The 22,042-nt window shown below is 44.1% G+C and overlaps 1 protein-coding gene across 3 annotated transcripts in view; it reads left to right on the top strand.

Annotated features, from left to right (window-relative positions):
* Positions 1-22,042, top strand: part of FHL1 (four and a half LIM domains 1) — a 111,558-nt gene that overhangs the window by 56,681 nt on the left and 32,835 nt on the right. Inside the window, exon 1 of one of the 3 annotated variants that reach the window (XM_029606643.1) lies at positions 13,315-13,319. The exons of the other annotated variants lie outside the window; for them this stretch is intronic. The gene's annotated coding sequence lies outside the window, so the exon portion shown is untranslated. Of the gene's footprint in view, positions 1-13,314; positions 13,320-22,042 lie in introns of those variants that run through there. 3 annotated transcript variants of the gene reach the window in all.

The following is a 22,042-nucleotide window of genomic DNA, read 5'->3' as shown; positions in this document are numbered from 1 at the left end:
ATAAGTTCCAGAAATAGGGATTTTTTTTCTAGATATGGGCTGCAAACAAACAAAAAAAAAAAGCTCTTTATTCAGGTATTTTCTGCTGGGTAAGGTATATTGTTAGGTGATCTAAGGTTTGATTAAAATGATCTGAAAAATCAGGGATAATATAGGGATTTTGTTAACTTCTCCCTCAATTTTTCTAGATCACTTTCATCAGATCATGGTTTGCAAACCCTAAACCAGCCCAAGTGAAATAGGTGGACAGTAGACAGGGTTTTAGATTACAAAGGCTGTAATATTTTGGGTCCTCTCTACTTCTTTATTATTAGCATCTCATTCATTTTACAGCTTCATTTTATGGCTCCATGAACTGCCTATGTATGTTAGTGTTGCTTGCATTAGTGCATGTGATGCAGGTGCTCCGGTTGTGTGTTGTGTCATGTAGATGTTCCAGGGAGGGGGAGGAAGGAGGGCGGTGATAGGCTTTATGATATATGTGTTTGCTGGGGGTGGAGGATGTTAGTGAGGAGAGAGTGTATGTGTGAGAATGGGATGGGTGAGAGAGGCGTGGGAATGGATGAGGTGCATGTGTTTGACTGTGGGTGTGGGTGGGTGGAGGGATAGGATATGATGGGGAATGGGATGGGAAGTGAGGAGTGAGTGTATTGAGTGGTATAGGTAGGGGGAGAATGAGAGGATGAGCGTGGATTTGAGCGGTGTGTATATATGGGAGTGATTGGGTATGGATAGAGGTATGCGACCGGTATGTGTTTGTGGACAGGAGGGTGTGTTGGTTGGGATGTGAGGTGTGTGGATAGGTGGCGGGATGTGTGTGTGTGGAAGGATTGCTACTTCTCTGCCAGGTTGCAGGGCCCACGGAACCCCCCATGAGTCCTGCTGTTCCAGCGGGAGTCTTCTCACGGCTCTCTGTGGCTAGCAGGGCTTAGGGATTCATGCTGGCCCGGCGGCTCCAGCCGTCGACTCCTTCACAAGCTCTTATGGTTTCACTTTGTCTCCCTGCCCACCACTTCTCTCCACGTGTGACATCAGTGTCAAAGAGTGGCAAAGCAAAACCATAAGTGCTTTCTATGACCTAAAACATGCTAAAAATTGCTTTTCTAGATTACAGGGAACTCTTTGGAGGTTAATTAGAAACAATTGTCTGATGAGACAATTCATTTGTCACTATTGCTTATTTTTCCTCATTGCTCCTGCATCTGTTAAGAGGCACCCTAGCCCAGTTCTAAAATTGAATTTTCAATATCCAATCCTTTATATTTATTGTTATATTTGTTTAATGTCTCCCATTAAGGTTTAATGTTACAAGGTATAAATAGTAAGACACCCCTGTCATACTATTCCAACTGTTATAATGTGAACCGATGTGATGTTCTCCAACGAATGTCGGTATATAAAAGCAAACAAATAAATAAATAAATAAAAAGACCATTAAATAATTTGTTTCCAAATATTATAAATAATTTTGAAAATGTTTTGTCCTTGTACTATGGGGGCTATAATTACTCCTTAATTATATTAACTTTAGCATCATTGCCTGTAAGTATTTTTTACTTGGACATTGTAGACCACTCATATCAAGGGGTTCCTCCTATTTTGGGTCTGGAGCAGAGAAGCACCCCCAGTGGTTAGAGCAGCAGGCTATGAAAGAGGGGAGCCAGGGCCTGAATCCTGCTTCTCCCACTGGTACTCCTTGTGATCTAGGGCAAGTCATTTCACCTTCCATTGCTTCAGATACAAACTTAGGGCCCAACTTCCTAAGGCTTTTCTCCCGTTCTGTGTCTATGAGAAAAATGCTTCGTAAATGAGGCCCTTAGATTGTAAGACCTCTGAGGCAGGGGCCTTACCAACTGTACCTGAAATGAAATTCTCCTTGAGCTCGGGCTCGGAAAGATGAGTAATTAAGTTTGACTGACTGTGTGCTTAGAATTTTGGCGCAATTAAATGGGGGTTTTGCTAATCATGCTTTATATTTGTATTTTAATTGCTATAAATATAAAGCACCAGGCTCTGTTGTTATTGGAGCCAGAGAAAAAAAATTTAAAAGAATAACTGGGGGGGGGGTTTACATAGGTAAGAAAAATCTAAATTATTGAAAAATATAGGCAGCAACTTGCTCATGCTCACACTCTGAGAGTACATAGAAACATAGAAACGATGGCAGAAAAGGACCAGACGGCCCATCCAGTCTGCCCAGCAAGCTCTCCTACTTACCAGTTTCCCACACTTATCAGTCTCCCAGACTGCCAAGGTCAGGGCTCCTGTTGGTTACTGTTTGAGTCCAATTTTACTTCCACCCCCTGTCGTTGATGCAGAGAGTAATGTTGAAGTTGCATCAGAAGTGTAGTATCAGGCTTATAGGTTAAGGGTAGTAACTGCCGCATCAAGCAAGTTACCCCCATGCTTATTTGTTATCACTGACTGTACAGTTCAATGTCCTTCTTGGTTGTTTTCTGAATCTAATTTCTCTTTTCCTCTTTATCCCCTGCCATTGAAGCACAGAGCAAAGATGGAGTTGCATCATCAGCATGAAGGCTTATTGGTTAAGGGTAGTAACCACCACACCAGCAAGCTACTCCCATGCCTCTTACTTTATTTATCTCCCTCCCCCTCTAGCCTTTAGGGATCCACAGTATTTATCCCATGCTCTTTTGAAATCTTTCACTGTTTTTGTCTTCACCACCTCCTCCGGAAGGATATTCCAGGCATCTACCACCCTCTCTGTGAAGAAATATTTTCTGACATTGATTCTAAGTCGTCCTCCCTCATGGCCCCTAGATCTACTGATCTCCTTCCTATGGAAAAGGTTTGTTGTTGATCCTTCAAGTATCTGAAGGTCTGTATCATATCTCCCCTGCCCCTCCTCCAGTGTATACATGTTTAGATCCTTCAACCTTTCCTCATAAGTAATTTGATGGAGACCTCCTACCATTTTGGTCACCCTTCTCTGGACCGCCTCCATCCTGTCTCTGTCCCTTTTGAGATACGGTCTCCAGAACTGAACACAGGACCTCTAACCAAGGACCTGTAAAATGGGATTACCACTTTTTCTTACTCGATATTCCTTTCTCTGTGCAGCCCAGCATTCTACTGGCTTTTGCTATCGCCTTGTCACATTGCTTCACCATCTTCAGATCGCTAGACACTGTCACTCAAGGTCTCTCTCTCCTGCTCCATGCACAGTAGCCCTTCACCCCCCATCGCATACAGCTCTTTTGGATTGCTGCACCCCAGATGCATGACTCTGCACTTCTTGGCATTAAATCTCAGTTGCCATGTCTTTGACCTCTCTTCACGCTTCCTTAAATCTCATTATCTCCACTCCTTCTGGCATGTCCACTCTGTTGCAGAGCTTAGTATCATCTGCAAATACACAAGCTTTACCTTCTATCCTTTCCGCAATGTCACTCACAAAAATGTTGAACAGAACCAGTCCCAACACTGATCCCTGTGGCACTCCACTTAACACCATTCTTTCTTCAGAGTAGGATCCATTTATTACCATACACTGTCTTCTGTCCGTCAACCAGTTAGTCATCCATGCCACAACTTTGGCACCCACTCCCAAGCTTCTCATTTTGTTCATGAGTCTTCCATGCGGGACCATATCAAAGGCTTTACTAAAATTCAAGTAAATCACATCAAGCGCTCCACCCTGATCCAATTCTCTAGTCACCCAATCAAAGAAATCAGATTAATCTGACAGGACTTTCCTCTGGTGAATCCGTGCTGTCTCAGTTTGAACAACCCACCAGATTGTAAGTAGCTCACTATCCTTTTGTTATAATTAGTGAGGTTTGGGTGGACCCTTGGACACTGTGGCAGCTGACCACACCCATGGGGGAAAGTCCCATGAGGGGCCACAGGTCACCTTAGGCCACAGGTCAGCTTAGGACACACAAACACAGAGATTTGTTCTTTTATTACTCAATGTGGTGAAGCCACCAGAGGTGGCAGTGGAGAGCAGCAGAAGTAGCCCGGCTGGGCTAGTATCCCTCAGGCGCTGGAACAGCGACTCCTCCGGTAGCAGTGCTGTAGTGGAAAGAACTGAGAATAATGAGTACAGTGGAATATGCACAAAGCCCCAATATGGAGAACCCCAGGATAGGGAGAGCAGGCCCTCGAGGAGCGAGTACCTGATCCCTGAGAGCTGAGAGGCTTGAAGGTAATGTACTCACACAGTGATTCCACGTAGGAGATGGCACTAGTGCTGGAATGGAAGCAGGCCCTCGAGGAGTGAGCACCTGGTTCCAGGGAACAGCTCTGAGGTGAAGATGGTAGTACTCTCTGGTGTTGAAGATAGCAAATCCAGGCAGAAGAGAAGGTAGGAGCAGGCAGAGAGTCAGGGAACATGGGCCCTCGAGGAGCGAGTACCGGTTTCCTGATAGCGACCTGAAAAGCAAGTGAGGCCCCTGAGGAGCGGGTACCCCATTAGCGTTAAGAGTCCAATGGACGATTGGAGAGGCAGAGTAGCTGGGTACGGAGAGCGAATCCCATCCGTAAGACACCCCTTGCTAACTCAAAGGCTAGCAAACATCGTAGGCTTTAAATATCTGGGCAGCGTGACGTCATCACAGGGAGATGCCCTTGAGGTTCGCGCCAAGTAGGAAATAAGAGTGAGGGCTGTGTGGCGCGCGTGCCCTAATGTACCAGCGGAGCATGGCGGGAGGCAGCCACCAAACCGGTCCGGGGATGCTAGAGAGGACGGCAGGCAGACACCACGGCAGCCAGGCATCCATCCATAGCAAGAGGAGGAGCAAAGAAAGAAAGGTAGGCGGAGTGAAGCCATCGGGAAGGGACGGTTGCAATACCTTTCCTTCAGCAGAGTCTCCATTAACTTTCCCACCACGGAGGTGAGGCTAACCAGCCTCCTCTCTGTTCCCACTCTTGTAAAGCAGGACCACCACTGCTCTTCTCCAGTCTCTTGGTACCACTCCCGTTTCTAGTGATCTATTGAACAGATCACTCAGTGGACTCAGCAGCACATCTCTGAGCTCCTTCAGTATCCTTGGATGAATCTCATTAGGCCCCATGGCTTTGTCCACTTTAAGTTTTCCTAGCTCTTTTCAAATATTCTTTTCTGTAAACGAGATTTTGTCTAATCTACCCCCATCCACAGCCTTGTTAACTAGCGACGGCTCTTTTCCAGGGTCTTCCTTAGTGAACACTGAACTGAAGTATTTGTTTGAAATCTCTGCCTTTTCTTTGTCTCCTTCCACACATTGATCCTTCGCACCTTTCAGTTTCACTATACCACTTCAGACCTTTCTCCTTTCTCTGATGTATCTGAAAAATGTTTTGTCACTTCTCTTTACCTCTTTGGCAATCTTTTCTTCCATCTGATTTTTTGCTTTCTTGATTGCTTTCTTCGTCTCCCTCAGTTTCACCAGATATTCTTCCCTGTGTTCCTCTTTCTGGGATCCTTTATATTTTTTGAATGCTGTTCTTTTTATTTTTATTTTATCAGCCACCTCCTTTGAGAACCTGATGGGTTTCTTATTTCTCCTGCTTTTGTTTACTTTTCTAACATATAGACTTGTTGCCTTTGAAATTGCTCCTTTTAGTTTGTCCCACATTTGCTCCACGTCTTCCATTTTCTCCCAGTCTTCAAGTTCCACCTCCAGGAATTTCCCCCATTTCAACAAAGTCTGTATTTTTGAAATTCAAAACTCGGGTCTTTGTGTGACTTCTCTGTATCCTATTTGCAATATCAAACCATACCGTTTGATGATCACTGGTGCAGAGGTAATCCACAACCTGGACATTTGAGACACTATCCCCGAGAATAACTCCCTCCCTTTTGTTTGAACAGAGCCCCTTGCAAGGCATCCACTAACTCTCTACTTGTGTTAGATTCCGCAGAAGGGATCCTCTAGTCTATGTCTGGCAGTCCTTTCTTCCATCTGATTTTTTGCTTTCTTGATTGCTTTCTTCGTCTCCCTCAGTTTCATCAGATAGTCTTCCCTGTGTTCCTCTTTCTTTATTTATTTATTAAAAATTTTATATACTGTTGTTCCATGGTCTATCACAATGGGTTTACAATAAAGCAAAATAAAAGACATTTTAAAAGTACAATACAAAATCAGATTAAAATATTATCAAATAAAATAAAGGATAAATACAGTGAATCACATAAAAATTAAAAATTATAAATAAAGCAAAAAATTACATAAAAGTAAAATAATAAGAGAGTCTTAAGTAAGATAAAATAAAGAAAAATACATGTCAATACTTCAGTGATGAACCTTACCATATTAGCAGACCTTGCCTCATCTAGGTTAATCAGCCAATCAATATCTCAGTCTCGAGCAAGTTGGTACCATTTGAGGTTTGACTTTCAAAATATAAACAAAAAAACAAGCAAACTAAGGTCTACATTATCAATCTGCAGTAAATATCGCATGCAATAGGAAAAGGGGTGTGTTTTACAGTAATAGTCTATTTATCTCAATGTGCATTATCTTAGCGGTAATACCTACATAATTGCATTTTCCTACCTACAAAGTGCTTATTTCACCACTGGGGGAGAGAGAGAGAAAGAGAAAAAAAGAGGGAGAGCCTATCTACAAGGTCCTTGTAGTAGTTAGCTATTTATGTTACTATAGGAGGCCCACCTAGTAACTTGAGGTGAGGTTTAGGTAGTAATGTAGGGGTTAGGGGCCTACACACACAACGATGACATTTGTACATTTGTACAATGTTCTCTCATGATGGACTCTGTACTTGGGTAACATCAAGCTAGGTTGAGAGAGCATTGTACAAATCTCATTTTTGTGTGAGTTTCCTCACTCCGAAAGACATCAAATCTTCACAAGAGTGTACTGTTCTGTTCATATGTCTCACTCTGCATGTAAAAGTGGCCCCTAACCCCTACACAACTACCTAAACCTCACCTCGAGTTACTAGGTGGGCCTCCTATGGCTTACTATGGTGCCAACCCCAGATGCTCCCTCCCTCCCTCCCCCCCCCCATCCCAGGCCCTTCCCCAACCTAAAAATGCCCAAAACAGAATTTGCGAAAAAATCACAACTTGAATTATGGACATATCACACAGCTTAACACAATTGAAAAAGGTGTAGTTATTTTCTGTTAGGATTCTGCCTGCGGACCGAGCTGCAGGCAGCCCCCTACCTTCCGTTGTAGGCTATCGCCGTCCCTCAGATTAGGCTGTGCCCGCAGCGTCCCGGGTTCCTTCGCAGCCTAGTGCCGCCGCTGCTGCCGCTCCTGCTCCATCGTGGCTGGAACCATCTCTTGGGGTCCTTTGTTCGAGCGGCAGGAAGGCCGCCTCAGCCGCTGCCTGTCCATCTTCTTCATGGCAGGGAGTCGCCTTCTGTTGGGCCTTCCATGCGGCCTGGATGCTGCTGTCCTCGGTCCTGCTCCCAGCTTTCTCTTAGGCATGCGGCCGTGCCTCTCTTCGATATTTGAAGGGCCAGTGGCGGGAAAAAGCCCCACAGCCCTCAGCAGTGACATCATCAGCCTGCTTCCGGATTAGCCCTATAAAAGGGCCCTGCTTCTGTTCCTCAGAGCCTTCGGATCCGGTCTTCACAGCGTCTGTGGTCTTCTTCGGATTCAGGTCCTCTGTGGTCTTCCTATGCCTTGATGGATTTTCATTCCGTTTTCTTCATGTTCCTGAACTTTGTCTCCTGATGTTCCTGGTCTCTTTCCTTGTCGGAGCTCTCTCATCACCTGTCTCGTGTTCCTGATGTTCCAGATGTCCAGTTGTCCTGATGTCCTGATGTCACGTGTCCTGAGGTGCCATGTTCCATATTCCTGATGTCTGATGTTCCTGTCCTGACTCCGTCCGTCTCATCTTCAGCTCTTTGTCCAGTTCCCAGATCCCTCGTCTGTCCACTTCTCCTGGCATGCCACTGTCGTGGTCCGTGACCAGCCCATGGGGGGCTGAGTAGGGCGCCTCATGGTACAAAGCCATCTTCTCATCTGCTGTGCAAGCTTCCGGAAGACTCCAGTTTTTTTAATGCCTTGCTTTTGAGAATCCTGACTCTTGAATCCTGTCCCAGTCTTCGGAGTCCCTTGAGCCTGCTTTCGTCCATGCCTAAGACTCTGCCAGAACCTGCTCCACTCCAGCATGGTCCGTGACCAGCCACAGGCGGCTGTGTAGGGCGTGCCTTGGTGCAGGCCTCTACTGAATCTTCGTCATGTTCCACTTCTTCGCATGGAGTCTGCTTCGCGTTCAGCGTGGTCCACAACCAGCCATGGGCAGCTGTGTAGGGCATGCTGCGATGCAGTTCTCACCCAGTACTTTCGCCTGACTCCTGAATCTTTGCCTGAAACTTCCGAGCAACTTGAATCCTTGTCTGATTCCTCCGAGTATCCTGAGTTTCCAAGTCTTTGTCTGAGTCTCCTGAGTATCCAAGTCTACATCTGAATCCTCCGAGTATCCTGAGTCTTCGCCTGAGTCTTCTTGTTCCTGCCCTCAGCCTCCATTTGGCCTCACGCACTCGTCGTTCCCAAACAGCGGGTCTGGAAGGGCTATCGAGTGGCCAGAGGCCTACTCTTGAGACCAGCATTGCATTGCTGGCTCTCATTGGTGCATGTAGGTCCAGTGGAGGACAGAGCCTGCCTTATTCCTGTTCCGGATATTCCTTGCCTTGTCTTCACTCCAGCCTTGCTCCTGCTCTGCCCGTGCTCGTACCTGCTCATCTCTCACGGTGTGTCTTGGGGCTCCTCCCTGAGCTGCGCCTTGATCCAAGGGCTTACATCCTCTCTTGAGATGGGACTGCGCCTCTGCACTCTTAACAGGGCCTGAAGGCTGTGCTCCTAACATTTTCAGCGTTAAAACTGTGCGTTATGGCTTCACACTTTGTAAAGCCAGCCCTCTTTTATGGAAATCCCACCCCGACTCCTCCCCAATCCCTCCCCTTTTAAAAATTTGCTTCGCACCATGCGTTATGGTGCTTATCGCATGCGTTAAGCCATTTTTCACATGCAAAAATGCCATAACGCATGCAAAAACGCCTTAATACGATTTGATAAATGACCCTTTTAGTTGACTTCCCTGAAATATATATAATCAGATGAAGCACAAAAATGTCTGATTCCCAAGCCTGCACATACTTGGCACATGTTGGCATTCTTTCAGTATTTCCAGCCTGTTGACTTTTTTAGGTCAGTGCTGTATAAATGGCTGCTAGGATTAATGGTTCCACACACTTTACGAGTTCTCCAATGCATTGCTAGTAGTTGATGAATAAAGATTGGGCCCCGGCTAAAGAGTGCTTTCCAAAGACAGCTTGAACCAGATGGAATGTGACCTTTGAAATCTGTTCTTCCAGTTATTTGACCTTCTTTGTAAGTGAACCAGTTTCTGTTACATGCAGATTTAGCCTCTAAATGTAGTGCAGCCTATTACTGTCTCACTTACTCATCTGAGCTGTACATGTATAAATATAACTTTATTTTGATTGTGGAGGTGTGGAGTGACAGCCTCCTGGTTAGAGCAGAACCAGAGAAGCCAGGATTCAGATTCCACGAATGCACCTTTTGTCCTTGGGCAAGTCCCAATTGCCTCAGGTACAAACCTAGGACCCGATTTACTAAGCATTTTCCCCATAGACACTAAATGGGAGGCAACCTGAGGTAATCAACCTCAGGTAAATTTTAAAAGCCTGGCATGTGACGAAATTAGGGGATGCACGAAGAAGTCGGGCTTATGTGCGCCAGCCGCATTTTAAAAAGTGCTCATATACATGTGTAAATGCCGCAGCACATACATCCCAAAAATTTCCAAAAAGGGGTGGGGCGTGGGTGTGGTCTGGGTGGGGCATGGGTGTTTCAGGGCCCGGCTAAGCGATGCAAGCTTAAATACTCGTGCGCACCACGGTCCCCTGCTGCGTAATTTTACTTCTGCTATGAATGACATATAATAAATAAAAGGATTGAGCCATTTCTGAGGGGTTTAAAGGGTCTGGGGTAACTGGGGGGGGAGTGTAGATTATCAAACCATGGGGGGGGGGGGGGGGGTTGGAGGACCTAGCTATTAACTGGGCGAACTGGTGGACGAACTGGTAAATTGGGAATGGTGTGGGCGCACAGCCCTTTTAAAATCCCCTGATTTACGCAGTAGAAGTTGAATTTGCACACAAATTGCATGTGCCCACTTAAAATTTGGGGCACATGTGCGTGCGACAGGCTATTTTATTACGTGCTCACAAGTTGTAAAATGGCCGCGTCCCTGGGCGTGGGCCGATGCATGCGCTCAAACGTGCGCCTGCAAACCAGTTTGAAAGTCACCGTCTCTCTGAATTGTAAGCCATCTTGGCCTTGGAAGGACAAATAATTAAAACCAAAATAATACCTGTTATTTCTACTCCCAAACGTGCTAATTTTTAAAGCCCGATGCGTGCCAAAATGGGGAGTATACGCCCTTGGCCGGGCGGCGCACGCACCGCGTGCATTTTGAAATGCTCACGGCCATGCGCGCATCTCCCAGTATCTCCCAGTACCTCCCAGTATGCGCACAACAAATTTTTTTTTAAAAAAGGGAGGGCTGGGGGTGGGGTCTCGGCGGGGCATGGGCGGACTGGGACAGCTCCATTAGGCGCTGTCCCGCTGAAGCACGTGCCGGGTGTTGGCCGGCACACGCAACTTACTGCTGCTCCGTAGAGCAGGTAAGTTGAGAAACATAAAAAAAGGGTAGTTAGGCGGGTTTTAGGGGTCGGCGAGGAGGGGGAAAAGGCAGGCAGGATAGGTAGGGGTTTTTAGTCCGTTCCAAGAAAGGAGTGGACTGCGAGGGAACGGGGGAAAGGCCAGATCGTGTCGCCTCGCGCTTCTAACAAAATTCCCTCCCCTTGATATAAAATCGGGCGCACATGGGCATGCAGGCAGCTGACTTTATAACATGCGCACGCATATATTATAAAATTGGCACATCCACGTGCACGTGCCAGGAACCCATACGGTTCTTTAAAAATGTACCTTAATGTGTTTTATTTTTTTCTTGCTGTTGTACTTCAGCAATAGCAATGAATATCCACTTGATACCCCTCAGTTAGTTTGATTACCTAAAGCTTGCATGTTACCCCACTACATTAATGACCTCAGCAACAAATTAGTGGGAGCACAGGCTACATTTCATGGTCCATGCCAGGGCTTCCAAAACCTGTCCTGGGGACTTCACGACTGGTTGAGTTTTCAGGATCTCTACAATATACGTGCATGAGATGCATTTGCATATGCTCGGTTTCCAAAGCATGCGTCTCAGAGTAGCTGTGGGGTCCTCGGGACAGGTTTGGGAAGTCCTGGCCCTTGCTGACTGTTCTGCAGGCCATTTTGGGGCACTGACTGCAGTGGATTTAACATGGTGGGTTTTGTTTCAGGGGGAGGGAGTCTGTCCAAATTTAATTTTATTGGGTGTAGTTTCTTTCTTTTTTTTATTTCAGGAAATAGTGCAAGTTATTTCCTAAAATGAAAGAAGCAAAAATAAATTCTAGATTTCAGTGGACATTTTTTTGGTTTGTTGATAAACAAAACAAAATGAGACTGTTTCATTGTGTCTTTCTTTTAATTCGTAAGTGAATGCACATCACTACTACTTGCTGGGCCCTATGCAGGAGCATTTTGTGTTGAACAAACCTTAAGAGATCCAGCAGAGGCTGGCTAGTGAAAACAAAATTCTTGGTATGTGCCTTGAGTTACCGATGAAAAGGCGCAAGCTAAATACACAATAACAAAAATAACTTCTCAACTAAAAATGATTACTTCCTACGGGTATTTAAAAGTCCCTAATGGCATTACAGCTCCATTTATATAAATGCTTTACAACAACCTGCACACAGGGTCGAGTCCATACCCCAAAAGAGCTTACAACCTCTTCTGAGGCAAGAAGAGATAAAATGACTTGCCCAAGGAGTACTAGTGGGAGAAGCTAGATTTGAACCCTAGTCCCCTGGTTTGCAGCCCATTAATCACTAGGCCATGCAAACAAATTTCAACATAGGCAACTTTCAATTTAGAGAGAGAGAGGCAAAAGTAAAGTTTCTGGATGTTTGTTTATTCATAAAGGGCCGGATTTTCAAAAGCCTACGCGCGCTGGGCCTATTTTAAAAAGACCCGGCTGAAGAAAAAGAGCGGGGCGGGGACGGGGAGGGGCGGCCATGGGGCAGGGCGGGGCCAGAGGCCCCCGGCACAACGGCCATTTGCCGCCGTGTCAGAGGATCACGTGCCAGCAGGGTGCCCTGAGGCAGGCAAAGAGATAAAATAGGAATTTTGGGGGGTTTAGGTTAGGGCTGGGGGGGGAGTCGGTTAGGGGAAGGGGAAGGGAGGTTAGTTTAGGGGATTGGGAAGTTCCCTCCCAGGCTGCTCTGATTTTGGAGCGGCTTGGGAGGGAACGGGGGAAGACCGCGGGCGTGGGCGAGCAGAAGTCGCACAATCGTGCACCCCCTTGCGCGCTCCGACCCCCCGATTTTATAATATGCGCTCACCGGTGTGCGCATGTTATAAAATTGGGCATCCAAATAGAAATAGAAAGAATAGAATCCAAGTAAAGATATACTACCTTTGCTGAGATTCATCAAGATCCATATTCAGCTGCCGCGCGGCTATGCTAGTTAAGCCATATAATCTTATCCAGCTAACTAGTGCCGCATATTCAGTGGTGCAGCCTATGACCAGACCTGAGTTGGATATTGAATTAGCCAGTTAACTTATCTGGCCAACTCAACTGTTCCTCGCTCCACCCATTCCCTGCCCCTGAGTTATCTGGCTAAAAACTTAGCTGAATAAGCCACTTTTCTGGCTAAGTGGCGCCTCCTGGCTGTAGCCAGTTAATTAGTGGCGCCACATAGCTGGAGAAGTAGTACTTATCTGGCTAAGTTCCATTTTGAATATCTGCTTCAAAATGTAAGTCTACAAATGTGAGGGAGAACACCAGAAAGAAGAAAAAAAACTATAGAAAACTCCACAATCAAATAATACAGTGGCTGTAACCCAGGGTAGGAAATCTTGAATGTTATATTAAGACAAAATCAAACATGTAAGAATGAAGAAAAACCACTCCTACATGATTCTTCTGAGGTCAGTGAAATGATCTCACTCAGAGACTCCAGCTCAGACAAAAGCTGTTGTGAGTTTTTAAGAAGGAAATCAGACAGCTGTTTCCAACGCTCCAAAATATCTTCCATTTCATTATATACAAATATAACTTTACACTTAGGATGCCTAATGGAGAAAGCTGCACCAAGTTTATTAACCAGAACTAGAAACCCTTTCCTTTTTAACTGGCTTAGATATGAAACATCTGGATACCATCTAATTTTTTACACCTATAAAATCTTTAGAAGGAAACAATGCTTCACACAGTATTTATAGATTCTAATATCAAGAAGATCATAAGCATCACCCATTGATACAATCTCCAGGAAAGTTTATAAGTTCTGCATCAAAGAGAGAGGTTTTTCACCTTGAGAAGAGTTCTGCAACATTAACCTCTGCAGCTTTGAAAGTTTGGAGACCCCCCATCTTGTGGTTCCATCTTAACCACTTTGTCACAAGTACACTCAATAGACCACTTCAGCTCTTTAGGCCTCCCATCTTCTCCACGAGTATGGTAACCATCAGGAACAAGTGTCTTCGTCAATTCCAAAGGTTTTTCAGAGTTATCTGAGTATGTAGTACAGTGATTTCTGAACCAGAAGTGCTGTCAGCCAAGCTGACACCTGGATGGAGCTCCCCAGGCTTCACCAAAATTACAGCTGGATAATTAACTCCAAAGATTACAAACAGGCCGATACAGTGGAGCGCACTGTTAACCCGCGATTGGATGCATGCTTTCGACGCGCTAGCTTTACCTCTTATTCAGTAAGGGGTAATAGCACGTCGAAAATGCGTGTCCAACCCCCCCCCCCGAACCTAATAGCGCCCGCAACATGCAAATGCATGTTGATGGCCCTATTAGGTATTCCCGCGCGATACAGTAAGCAAAATGTGCAGCCGAGCCGCACATTTTACTTTAAGAAATTAGCGCCTACCAAAGGTAGGCATTAATTTCTGCCGGTGCCAGGGAAGTGCACGGAAAAGCAGTAAAAACTGCTTTTCTGTGCACCCTCCAACTTAATATCATGGCGATATTAAGTCGGAGGCCCCAAAAGTTAAAAAAAAGTAAAAAATAATTAAAAAAAATTTTTTAAATGGGCCCGCGGGTCGCGAGTTGAAAACCGGATGATCAATTTTGCCGGCGTTCGGTTTCCGAACCCGTGGCTGTCAGCGGGTTTGAGAACCGACGCCGGCAAAATTGAGCGGTGGCTGTCAAACCCGCTGACAGCCACCGCTCCTGTCCAAAAAGAGGCGCTAGGGACACGCTAGTGTCCCTAGCGCCTCTTTTTGCCACGGACCCTAATTTAAATAAATTAATTTACTGTATTGCGCGGGCAGGAGAGTGGGCGCTCGCCTGCTCTCCCACGATTTTTACTGTATCGGCCCAAAAGTGAGCGAAGGCCCAACCTAGGTAAGCTCTGTTGATCCTGCAGGTCCTGAAGAGTCTATAAGTGCTGCTTGAGCAGCTAACGCTGATTCTTCTGGCCTGCCATTAGTACTTGGTGTCAAAGTACCATCTACCTGTTCATTGTAAGACATTAACTTGTCATTGTTTCTGTTTAGAATGTAAACCGAATTGATCAGTAACTCTGTTATTGGAAAGTCGGTATATAAAAGTGCTAAATAAATAAATAAATAAAAGTGGGAGGACAGTAATTGGAGCTGGGTGGATTCAGATTTAGAAATGCAGAATTCATTCCTAACTTGTTCTAAAGTTCAATACATCTTGATAGCCAGAGTTACAGTCAGTGTAGACAGGGGGAACTGGGCATACTGTCTTATTTGTTGACATGCACTAGGATACTAGGTTATTGTAAATTTAGATGCGCTAAATAAATCTTGAATGTATTAATAACTCAACAAGATGCTGAAGACCATGACGTCAGGAAAGAAATATTCATTGTTGGCAACTCAGTTAATCCCTCTGTGCAGTAGTGTCAAGTCAATATTGAGTGTGCAATAGAAGTGAGTTGCAGTAAAGTGTCTTTCCTATAATTTGTCTCTGTTGGTTACAACACAGTTCTCATACCCAGTTCTTTCTAACTTTCCTCTTGAGTTTTAAAGTAAAAAGGGGATAGAGCAAACATATAGTTGAAATACCATATAAAGGAAGGTAAGCAAAACATTTCACAAAGGGTGTATTCTAAAATGGATAATACATGGAAAATATATTTGCTTGATCTGTTATATTTTTATGTAGGCATCACCCTGAAGAGCTGAAGGGCCTCTGTGATCAAGCTAGAGCAGTGCTTCCCAACCTAGTCCTGGAGGAACATCTAACTGGTCAGGTTTCCAGGAGATTCATAATGAATATGCATGAGATATATTTTCATACACTCAAGGAACAATGATGCATATTTGTCTCAAGCATATTCATTAAGGATATCCTGAAACTAGATTTGTAAGTTGGGCCTCCTGGGCTGGATTGGGAACCACTGAGCTGCAGCACTGTTTCAGGGATGAGATCCGTCTGAGCTTGCCCCTTTTCTTTTCAGTAAAAAAAAACAAACCCCACATTACTGCATTGCTTAGTTTTTCCATTCTTCTTCCAATCAAAAAAGAGTTATGCAGGCCAATTAATTTAATCCAGCTTTCTTTATACGGCAAGAGAAGAAAAGGACAAAGATGATCATAAATCCAGAAAAAAAAATGCTTTCATTTAAAACATCGCTCTTCTTTATTTGGGTCTTTAGAAAGAACCATTTGTGAACATTTTTTTTTTTTTTGTAATAAAAGTTCCTTTTGCTTTACAAAAGTCAAAGCCAGTTCTTAAAAGAGGGAGTAGTTCAATGCTGGGCATCCCTCTGGGATCAAGCCATGGTCAGAGGAGCAGCTGGCTGGGGCATAAAGGGGAGAAGTACGTGGGGACTTAGGGGGGGAAAAGGGAGAGATCAGGGACTCCCAGGACTATGGGCAGCAAAATCCAGTGCAGTCGCTTTTATTTGGCTATGCCGGGGGGGGGGGGGGGGGGGGGGAGAGATGCCCTTCTGAATGGCCAGGGCATCATCTAGTCCACTGATGGCCCTGGTCCTGTGAATTGAAAAACATGCATAAACCAGTAAAAACTGAATGACCTCAAGTGAAATTTAGTAAAACCTGAAAATATGGAATACTCTCTATGAGCTATCACTCTCACAAAGCTTCAGAGACACTAGCAAGCCTATTGGTCACTAGGTGCATGATTCCGCTCTTCCCTATTGGGGCTCGTGCTGTTACTGTTAAATGAAAGAACAATTCTAAGTGGCTCATTTCCCACAGGCTGCATAAAACAAGTGACCCCATTGGACTCCCACATCTCCTAGCAACTTATTGCTTTTAGCTGAGGCAGGTACAGAGGGCGTTTATGTTCTTAGTGGACTTCAGATGATCCCCCTTGTCCCGAGTTGAAAGTTTAAAAAAGCTATATTATATTTATCCTTTATTCATTTTCAGTAGAACAATAGTCTACATACTCATATCCTAATACTTTTCACAATGGACGAAGACAAGGGAAAAAGAGTAGCACCAAAGTCACCACCACTCCAAGTAACGCAGGCAGCACTGGACACCCTTACAGCAGAGATCTCACTAGAACCGGGGGCTCACGCAAGTGATGCTCCAGCCGAGGATGTGGAGGCAACGCCCTGCTCAGGTGAACACCTGCATTTTGCAGATAGGAGAGCAGTCCCACTTTGCTTTAAAATCTTTACAGTTTTCCTTCTGTACTATGTTGGACACTATATAGACACCCTTAGACACTCTAGCATCCCAGAGAAAACAAGACCAGAAGATACATATGAGGCAAGCGGTAATTCCTACTGATATAAGAGACAGTGAGTCACAGCACTGTAAATTATATAACATAGAAAATATTACTAAAATGAGAAAGGCGCATTGAATTATTCATTCTCCAAGGACAATAAAAGACTAATTGCCTTACGTTCTGGCCCAGCAGATTCCTCCTGTTTCTTTAAACTTCATTTTCCCTCCTATGCTTATAACCCTCACACCATCTACCCAGTGACAGTATTTGGCCAGGGGCCATATACTAGGGCTTGTTCTGCTACCCTGCATTGTGAGCTCTAAGTCTCAGCACTAGGTGTCGCTGTTGTGCAATGACTGGGACTCTCTCCCCACCCATTAGGGGCTGTGAATGCTGCTTTGCTGCATGAATCAAACCCAGGTTCTCCATGTGTTAGTGAACAGCATAGCCACCGAGCCAATTGGTTTGCCTGGAAATGAGCTTTGTATGAGTCTAGCCTTCTCTTGTGCAAAAAGGATATTCCTAGTAAAAGTAGAAAGGAAATATAATTTTTTAAAAATGTACTGGGCCGACAATTCCAAATTTGAGATATCAGTCATTGAGGTACAATAAATCCAGGACTTGTCATCTGGGCAATTAAATATTAATACTCTAAAGAACATAAGATTTGTCATACTGGGTCAGACCAAAGGTCATCAAGCCCAGTATCCTGTTTCAACCTGGCCAAGCCAGGTCACAAGTACCTGTCAGGTTCCCAAGTGGTACATAGATTCCAAGCTGCTTATCCCAAGAATAAGCAGTGGATTTTCTACAACTCTACCTTAATAATGGTTAATGGACTTTTCCTCCAAGAACTTGTCCAAACCTTTTTTAAATGCAGCTACACTAATAGCTTTCACCACTTGTGAGACTGGAAGACTGGGCATCCAAATGGCAGATGAAATTTAATGTGGACAAGTGCAATATTGGGGTTACATTGTGGACAAATGCAATATTGGGGTTACATTGGCCACCCTCCAGTCTTCAGGTACAATGGATGATTTTAATGATAGGTTACAAATTTTAACTAATAGATCAGAAATTTCATTTTTGAGTTCCTTCAGTACCCTAGGATGCATACCATCTGGGCCAGGTGATTTCCCACTCTTTAGTTTGTCAGTCTGGCCTACTACATCTTCCAGGTTCACAGTGATTTCGTTCAGTTCGTCTGACTCATCACCCCTGAAAACCATCTCCGGAACTGGTATCTCCCCAACATCCTCATTAGTAAGCACGGAAGCAAAGAGTTCATTTAGTCTTTCTGCAATGGCCTTATCTTCCTTAAGAGACCCTTTAAGTTTAACCCCTCGGTCATCTAATGGTCTAACCGACTCCCTCACAGGTTTCTTGCTTCGGATATATTTTAAAAAGGTTTTATTATGAGTTTTTGCCTCTATGGCCAACTTCATTTCAAATTCTTTCTTTGCCTGTCTTATCAATGTTTTACACTTAACTTGGCAATGCTTATGTTTTATTCTATTTGTTTTATCCTATTTTCTCTTATTAATTTTAAATATATTATCTAGTAACTTCATTGTGTGTCTCAGGGTTTTTGTAGTTTTCAAAAGTGTAAACAATTGATTAACCTTTACTCGATCCATTCCACTTTTTAGACCTCTAACATATCTCCCCTCAGCCGTCTCTTCTCCAAGCTGAAGAGTCCTAACCTCTTTAGCCTTTCTTTATAAGGGAATTGTTCCATTCCTTTTATCATTTTGGTTGCACTTTTCAGTACCTTTTCTAATACTGCTATATCTTTTTTTAGATGTGATGACTAGAATTGCACATAATAGTCAAGATGGAGTAATACAGAGGCATTATGATATTCTCTGCTTTATTCTCCATTTCTTTCCTAATAATCCCTTGCATTCTGTTTGCTTTCTGGGCTGTTGCTGCATACTGAGCAGAAGATTTCAATGTATTTTCAACGATGACCCCTAGATCCTTTTACTGAGTGGTGACTCATAATGTGGAACCTTGTATTATGTAGCTATAATTTGGGTTACTCTTCCCTAAGGGCCAGATTTTCAAAGGGTTACACATGTAAATCCTCAGGATTTACGGGTGTAACCGCTCCTGTGCACGCCGAGCCTATTTTGCATGTCCCGGGGCTTTGTGAAAGGGGCGGGGGCAGGACCGAGATCTCCGGCAGAGCAGCCATGTCGGGGGATCGTGCGTCGGCATTTGGCCGGCGTGCGCAACCTATGCCTGCCCAGAGGCAGTGCAATTTATTAAACAAAGGTTAGGGGGGGGGGGTTTAGATAGGGCTGGGGGGGCGGGTTTGGTAAGGGAAGGGAGGGGAAGGTGGGGGGGCGGAAGGAAAGTTCCCTCTGAGGGAACGGGGAAAGCCATTGGGGCTCTCCTAGGGCTCGGCGCGCGCAAGGTGCACTAGTGTGCATCCCCTTGTGTGCGCCGACCCCGGATTTTATAACATGAATGCGGCTGCATGCAGATGTTATAAAATCGGGCGTACATTTATGCGCGCCGGGTAGCACGCACAAATGTACCCCGCGTGCATAGGTTTTAAAATTTGGCCCAATGTTCTTCATTTTGCACTTGTCCACATTAAATTTCATTTGCCATTTGCATGCCTAGTCTCCCAATTTTGCAATGTCCTCTTGCAATTTCTCAAAATCCTCATGCAATTTAACAATTTAGAATAATTTTGTGTCATCTATAAATTTGATTGCCTCACTTGTTTTTAGGTCGTTTATAAATATATGAAAAAGCAGTGGTTGTAAACAGATTCCTGGGCACTCCACAATTCACCTTTTTCTATTGGGAAAATTTACCATTTAGCCCTAATCTCTGTTTTCTATCTTTTAACTAGTTGGCAATCCACAATAGGACACTGCCCCCTATCCCATGACATTTTAATTTCCTAAGAAGTCTCTTGAGAGATTTTGTCAAATGCTTTCTGGAAATCCAGATACACTATATCAACTGGCTCACCTTTATTTATGCCCCCAAAAAAATGTAGCAAATTTGTGAGGAAAGATTTTCCTTGGCTAAATCCATATCGGCTTTGTCTCATTGAACTATGCTTATCTATATGTTCAGTAATTTTGTTCTTTATGATAGTTTCTACCTTATTGCCTGGTATAGAATTCAGACTCACTGGTCTGTAGTTTCCTAGATCACCCCTTAATCCCTTTATAAAAATTGGTGTTACATTGGCAGCCCTCTAGTCTTCATGTACCATAGATGATGTTACTGATAGTTTACAATTTTTCAATAGCAGGTCTGCAATTTCATTTCTCAATTTTTTCAGCATTCTAGGATGTATACCATCTGGTCCAGGTGATTTGCTACTCTTTAGTTTGTCAATTTGCCCTAGTACATCTTCTAGGTTCCTGAGATTTTTTTTCAGCTCTTCTGAATCAGCACCCTTGAATATCATTTCTGCCATGGGTATATCTCTTACATCTTTATCAGTCTATACCATAGCAAAGAATTAATTTAGTCTCTCTGCTATAGCTTTGCCATCCCTAAGTGTCCCTTTTATGCCTTGATCATATAATGGTCCAACTGACTCCCTCTCAGGCTTTTTATCTCATATGTACCTGAAAACATTTTTATTATGAGTTTTTGCTTTCACGTCAAGCTTCTTTTCAAATTCTCTCTTTGCCTTCCTTATCAATGCTTTGCCTCTGACTTGCCAGTGCTTATGCTGTTTCCTGTTTTCTTCATTTGGATCCCTTTTCGATTTCTTGAGAGTCGAGCTGTAAGATATTATAGCCACTCTCACTTTGCCTTTTAACCATGCTGGTAGTCAGTTAGCCTTTCTTCCTTTTCTAACTCATGGAATACATCTAGTCTGGCATTCCAAGTGTTCTAGTTAGCTGTCTAGGGACCTCTCTTTTTGCTCCTTGTTTCGATAAAGTCAATCCCTTGCTCCTATATATTGTTCCTCCATAATGAAGAATGATGAAAGATGCAGTTCTGTTTTATCCTCCTGAATTATGTATGTTCATACTGTACCACGATCTGATCCTATCTGCTTGATGTATGTATGTTCGTATTGTACCCCGCTCTGAACGTAGGAAGGGCAGATAATAAATGCCTTTTAAATAAATAAATAAAGAAATAAGATGGTGTTTTTAAGCAATGTTTATGCCTTAACTAAACTCTCAACCTTTGCAGTTGCTCCTTTAAGTTTTTCCTAACCATTTTCCTCATTTTACCATAGCCACCTTTTTGAATGTTAAATGCTGTTACGGTAGATTTCTTTTTGTGCTCCCTCCAGTTATTAAGTCACATTTGATAATGTTGTGATCACTATTGCCAAGTGGCTCCAACACTGTTACCTCTCAAACCAAATCATGTGATCCACTAAGGACTAGGTCTAAAATAGTTTCCCCGCTTGCTGATTCTTGTAGCAGCTGCTCCATGAAGCAGTCATTTATTTCATCTAGGAACTTTACTTCTCTAGAATGTCCTGATGTAACATTCACTTACCCCAGTCAATACAGGGGTAATTGAAATCACCCATTATTTCTATGCTGCTAATTTGGTTAGCTTCTCTAATTTCTTTTAGCATAAAGATGACAATATTTTTTGATTTTTTATTTGAGACTACCCCTGATCAGTTATGAAGGTTATATGGACAGAATTGTAAGGTTACTCATGAAATGCAGCCTCTTGCTGACGCCAAAGCCATTCAAGATGGAAGGAAAAGATGCTTTCACTGTAGAAAGTCCTGGATCTGGATTCCCTGTTTGTACTTTATCACCCTTCCAAGTATAAAATTAGAGGCTGGGGCCCACAGTATCAGTCCTTGTTGATTAAATACACAACTGAACCAGGTGGAGGAAGATGAGGAGGCATGAGTATTAACACAGTAAAAATAAACCATAGGGGGTAGATTTTAAAAAATACGCGCGGGCATACATGTGCACGTGCTACCCGGCGCGCACACATGTACGCCCGATTTTATAACATGTGTGCACAGGCGCACGCATGTTATAAAATCTGGGGTCGGTGCGCGCAAGGAGAAGGACCTTCCCTTCCCCATAGCCTGAGCTTCCCATCCCTTCCCCTAGCCTTTCCACCCCCTAACCCTAACCTAACCCCCCCCCCCCTGGAGGCACACAATCTTCTGACACAGTGGCAAATGGCTGCTGTGCTGGAGGCCTCTGGCTCCGCCCCAGTACCACTCCACCCCCCAGACCGCCCCTTTTGTAAAGCCCCGGGACTTAGACGCATTCC

The sequence above is a fragment of the Rhinatrema bivittatum genome, chromosome 6 (genome assembly GCF_901001135.1).
Source record: "Rhinatrema bivittatum chromosome 6, aRhiBiv1.1, whole genome shotgun sequence".
In the NCBI taxonomy this organism is placed as follows: Eukaryota; Metazoa; Chordata; class Amphibia; order Gymnophiona; family Rhinatrematidae; genus Rhinatrema; species Rhinatrema bivittatum.
The sequence above is the reverse complement of the archived record's forward strand: the minus strand, read 5'-3'. Positions and strand labels throughout refer to the sequence as shown.